This window comes from Zonotrichia leucophrys, chromosome 1, assembly GCF_028769735.1.
Source record: "Zonotrichia leucophrys gambelii isolate GWCS_2022_RI chromosome 1, RI_Zleu_2.0, whole genome shotgun sequence".
Taxonomy (NCBI): domain Eukaryota; kingdom Metazoa; phylum Chordata; class Aves; order Passeriformes; family Passerellidae; genus Zonotrichia; species Zonotrichia leucophrys.
The window spans coordinates 93,419,744-93,425,903 of NC_088169.1; positions in this window are offsets into that span (position 1 = coordinate 93,419,744).

Here is a 6,160-nt window from a genome sequence, read left to right on the forward strand (position 1 = left end):
GCTCTGCACTCCAGAAGTTGCAGGGGAAAAAACACAATTGATTTTATTTGATTTTTTTTTTACTTTGAATTCCACATCCCCCTTTAAAAAAATAAAATAAAATAAAAAGCAGCATTTTTTTCCATTTCCATCACCTGCTCTGCTTATATGCCCTGCCAGGAGGAAATTTCTAGGAGGCACCCACTGAAATTTGAATGTGACCCTGAATTAATGTCCCTTCCTCTCCTAGAGCATCCTGGAAGCCTTCCCTCCCCAGAGCAGTTGCCAGCCCCTGTGACCCCCACAGCAGCCCCTGAGCTTGGGCTGCAGGAGGGGCAGGTCCTAAATCACCTTTGCTTCTCTGGAAACTGGTAGCTCCTCATTCCAGCCACTGAGAGCTGCCACTTCCAGGAGCTGGCAAAATGGGCTGGCTGCCCTGAGGGAGAAAATGGGCTGAATGAAGAGCCAATGGTTCTGAATGGGGAAGAGGGAGAGAGACTTCTCCTTGGCTCTAGAAGAATATAGACTGAGCAATCTCCAAGTTATAAGTCTTCTTCAGGTCTCTGTTTCTGCACACCAGGAAGGCTCTCTCCATACCCTGGTCTCTCCCAGCTTTGCCATAAAAAATTGCTCCAGCAGAGAGGAATTCTCCAGGACAGGAGGACAGGGCAGAGATTGTGAATATGTTAGCTCACCTTGAGCAGTGATTCATCATTGCCAAAGAAATGAAGTACCTGGCACCTGTCACCTACCCTTGAGACTCCTTTTCTACCAGACAAGATTTAAGAGTAAAAAGTTCACCTCACTTATTTTCTGACAGTGAAAAATTACACATTTGACTACAGTTTAGCGAACTGCAGTTGCAGAGTTTCAGGGGTTTCCAAGATCCTCTTTTACTGAGACACACAGCAGGAGAGAGAACATCACATTTTACCTTACTTTTCCCTTTGGGAGCCTTCATTTCACCTTGCTCACATCTCCTTACAGGCTCCATTCTCTTGTTTTCTTCTCATGGGACAGGTAAAAATAAAGGTGTTGCTTTTTAATTATCTGTAGGCCTATTTCCTGGTTTTTGTTTCCTAAAACCAGACAAGGTGTTGTCACTTTACTCACTTGATGGCCATAGAATGTTTTAAAGCTGATTAGTCTGCCTAACCTTGCCATTCCATTCCATTCCATTCCATTCCATTCCATTCCATTCCATTCCACTCCACAAAAATCATTATTTATTAAGATTCTCTTGAAATGCCACTTAAGTTATTGATCTCCAAATTATATGAAATACAGAAGAAAAATCTTAACACATGTTGTGTTTCTCTTCTAGCCTATAAAATTTAAGAGGGAAATAATAGATCTATGCTGATCACTCCAAATCATCTTCATGCTCTTCATGTGTGTGAAAATTTCCAGGATTAGTTGCCTGGAAGCATCCCTTCTGAGGGATGGAGGTCAGGCTGACTGGCCTGCAGCTCTGTGGACTTCCCTCCTTGCCCATAAATGTGAATATTAAGTGGTGGTCGAACACTGGAATAGATTGCACAGAGAGGTTGTGCATTCTCCACCTGTGAAGCCATTCAAAATCCATCTGGATATGGTCCTGGGCCACCTGCTCCAGTTGACTCTCCTTGAGCAGGGGATTGGATGAGATATCTCCAAAGGTCACATCCAGGCTCAGTAAATCTGTGATTTAGCCTAAACAACTCCTTTAGTTAGTTGCAGTATAAATCTTGACTATAAATCTTATGTAACATGAAATATAGATGTACTTCATTAATATTTTAGCAACTGTATTCATTGTCACGTAACTATGAAACATGGAAACAGGATGAATTGCTTTTGCATAAAGGTCCTAGGGTGACTTCCTCCCAAACTTGCCCTAAACCAGGACAATAAACATGGGGCATAAACACAATGAATTAAGCCTGGAAGAATGAGCATTAAAAGCATTGAGTGTTTTCTCAGCTACCTTTCTGGGTTCATGACGTTATCCAGTGCATGTCTTTACCTGGCCTTTACTCCAAAGAGATTCTAGCTGAAAGACACAACAAGACCCAAAAGAGATATGTCAAAAAGCAAAGACATCCATACCACTGTATTTGCAACGTGATGTATGTACAACTGGATGGTACCTGCATACCAGCAGCTTATTACTTGTGAACTGCTCTCAGAGGCATCTGAAGAGGTGTTCAAAGAGCTCTCCTACTTCAGAGAGGCAGCATGAAAATACCAAGGGACTTGCTTGAAAATTTAGCAGCTAGTGTTCAACATCCTAGTGATGAATGAAAGATGAGGAGGAGAATGGAAAATATTTCCTTTCAATGAGAAGTTGAAGCAGCTTGTATTTGATCCAACAGAAAAAGGGGACTAAAAAATTTTTGAATTCACAGCATATGCATTAAAAGGCATTTTGTTTCCTGCTGATTCAGGTAGTGGGGCCATGGTGTGAACTATTAGTGGATCACAGCTCACCACTGTGTCCTGCAGCAAGGCATTGTCCAGTCCCAAGAGTCAAGCTCTTCCCTCTTGTGGGCAAAAGACGTCAGGGGTGACTGAGGCAGATTCTTTCTGATGGATCTGTGCCCCTCCTGTTGCAACAACCTGTTGCTTTTCACAGTGATGCACCCTGCTTCCAAATTGACCAACTTCTCCTGTCTTTATTAGCTACAATGCATCAGTGATGTACCTATTAATAAATATCCTCATTCACTTCTGTCTCTGTGATCCCAGCTTCCTCAATTTGCATCTGTTCTTTGCTTGTTAACCCTTTACACACTGCTAAATTGGACAGGAGCTCTTTAGAGCAGCTGTCTTTGTTTATCTGATAGTGTACTACTTAGTACCAGGACAATTAACCTCTTTTTTGAACCTTTCATCACAATATAGCAAAATAAACCAACAATGTTTATACTTTTTTAAAAAAATCACTGCCTACAGCAATGTGTTAAAAAAGGCTCTTTTTAATAACATGTACTTCCCTGTAGAGTGGATCTTATGAAATATGTCCTTGTCATTTTTCTGGGACTGTTCAGCAGGAGATGCCAGACAGGTTAATTATTATCATTTATTTGTGCAGGAAAGATCATAAAAGTTGTCTGCAGCAGAAAGCACACACTCCTGGTTGCCAAAAAGCAGATGCTGCATGAATAGAAGCTGGAGAAGCCACCTGCTCACGTTGCTGTGATGTTTCTGCCTGCAAGCTAGAACCACCACTCTTAGAAGTCAGCAGAAAATTTAGTCACATTGCTTTGTTCTGTTCTCCCCCACTCTGGTGCTAATTTTGGACAGCCACTGAATTTGCAATCTGACCTTATATTCAGCAAGGGTAGCACAGTCCATCAAACCCATGTAAGCCACAGCAGAACCAGCCTCAGGAAAAGCAGATGGTATCAGACAGAAAGATAGAAGCTCTGACCATAGTTGTAGCCTTCACAGCTACTGGGCATCCTTGTCCTTTAAACAATTTTTAACCCAAAGCCAGCAGTGCATTTCCACTGTGCAAACATTAACTTTCAGGTCAAAGGGAACGTAGATGTGCATGGGTTAATCACCCACTATTTCCATTCATGCTCCTCTTATTCAAAAATATGATTGAAATTTAAGTTGGTTTGCTCATACAGTCCAGATTTCATTTTGAACTAGTCAAGAAAGAGCATATGTTTTTATTTATGAGCTGGTCTTGTGTTCAGCATCTTTTTGAGAGAAGTCCATGGTGGTATGCTGAGAATAAACCTCCCTGTGCAATTTCAGTAGGTATGGAACCAGCATTTCTGTGCACAGCTAAGGCCAAGGGGCACAACAAGCTGTACCTCAGCAATACAATGCCAAAGTAGGAAAAAGAAACCACATTTCTGTATTTAATGGTATTTGCAGCAGGTGTTGGCGAAACAGCTGAACTGCCAAAGTTACATTTCACAGTCTCTTTGCCGCCACAGAGAGCTCTGAACATCTAAACCACCTTCCTTACATGCATGCTGGGGAATTGTCCTCAAAGCTATGCTAAAGCCTGCCTTTCCCAAAGCAACTAATGCCACTCTGAAAAACTCTAAACACTGACAAATCTGCCTTTTTTTCCAGTAACTGTTTCAGACATCATTGCTCCCACTGTTAGGGAGCTGCATCTCATTTCAAGATCCATTTAGAGTCAGGACCTGAGTATTGCTGTTCATTGCAGCTTTGCCTGCACAACTGGAAATCCCTTATGCTGCTCACATGGCCACTGTTAGTGACAGAGATGCTTCCTAAATTCTCCTTTGTGTCCTCATGTACCATAAAGAAACTTATTTTCCACACTTACTGATCAGATATCTGAATAAAAACAGTAGCACAAAGTGGATATTAAGTACTAAGAATAATACTTTTGGCTACATGTCACAGGCCGTCACTAGATGGGAGAGCTTTGACATTGTTACTTGAAATTAAAGATTGGAACTGCTTTTATTTTTCTTCCCTTTTTCCACCTGAAAACTGTTTTTTTTCGTAAAATCCCTGTGTGTCAGAGGACCTTAACACAGAGTGCTGCAGCAAAGCACACCCTAAGGAAAGCTTTACCTCTGCACACTTCCTGGTAACTTGCCAGCCAGTGACAGGTTCATCAATAATGATAATGGCTTTCTGTCGAAGCAAACTAGTGCACTAAGCCACACACTTGCTCAGCCCTACAAAGGAATCAAAGTAACCAGCATCCTTGTAAGGACAGTGAGACAGAAACATGACTTCTAACAAGAGGAACTGACTAACAAAAGAAAGAGAAGGATTAAGCTCTCTTTGCTGAAAAGCAGAAGCAGGTTTTCAATCAGTGAAAACTGTCACCTTGTTATCCACTGAGAAATGAGAACCCAGACCCTGACTTCACCACAGTTGACTGATACTGACTGCAGGCTACAACTCAGCAGCTCATCCTTCATTTGTGACAAACGGAGCATATTGCAGCTGCCTCTGCAAATATAATCAATAATGAAAATTTGTATTAAGGTTGCACCCAAAATCCCATTACTGGATAGGTTTCACATGCTTAAAAAGCCAGTGGCATCCTTGCTAAATTTTCCACGCTAAGGACATACTCATATTCATTCTGATGATCCCCCCAGTCATCAGAGTGGTCACAGATCAACCAGAAAGCTCTGCTAAGCCCCTTGGGAACAGGGAAGGCTCGTGGTTTATTTGCTCTACATTTCACCTGCATGGGAGGTCCAACACATCTCACATGTACCTGCACCAGCCACCTTCACTGACACCTCTGGAACACAGCAGCTGGGCACACATTTCTGCCTGGGAAATAACACAGAGACATTGAGCAGCTTGAATCTAAAGGGACTGGGTAACAATGTTCTGATGTGAAATGTGTGGGCACCTAATACAAACCAGGGACAGACAGGACCAGAGATGAAGGAAAACAGAGAAACAGAATTTCAGTGGTACAGCAAAAGAGACAATGCATGGCACAGAGGAACAGAGAGGAAAATGGGAAAAAAGGGGAAACCGGAGAGCTGAGCAGGAAACACAAAGAGGAATCTTTGTGACTTCTTGTCATACAGGGGGGTCAGACAAATGGGGCAAATGGGGAGACAAAGAGGGATAGAATTTGTGGGAACAGGGAATGAGGTATAGGCAGACAAGAGGCAAGACAGACAGAAGGGTGACAGGGCATGGAAGAGGTGTGTGTGTGTGCAGAGAAAAGGAAGGTAAAACACATAAAACAAGTGTGACATAGAAAACTAAGTTGTCCGGTGTCACATCCCTAAGCTTGCAAGTGAAACATTTTTGGACAGCTGAAACAGGAAAGGTGGAAAAGCAACGTAACTAACTCCAGCTGCTCACATACTCCTGGTTCTGACAAGAAGCTGGAGCTCCCTGCACAAATAAATGTAACATCATCCACATGCACAACTCCATTACTCATCACCTTGTCCTAAGAAGGAAAAATTATACCTAATTGCTGAGATCTAAACAAACAAGATTCTTACTCTGGGCTAGAGGCCTATTTTAGAACACACAGACAGGTGAGCTGCAGCCAGGGGTTTGGCACTAAAGGTGAAGGAGGGAACAGCACCACAGTTTGCTTGTTCTGCTCTGCAGCCCCTTAGGAACCAGAGGGATCCCAGACCTGGTTCCCTAAGACTGCACCTGACCTTAAGAAAACAATTCCAGCTTTCATTGTCAAAGAATCAGAGACAGACACTGG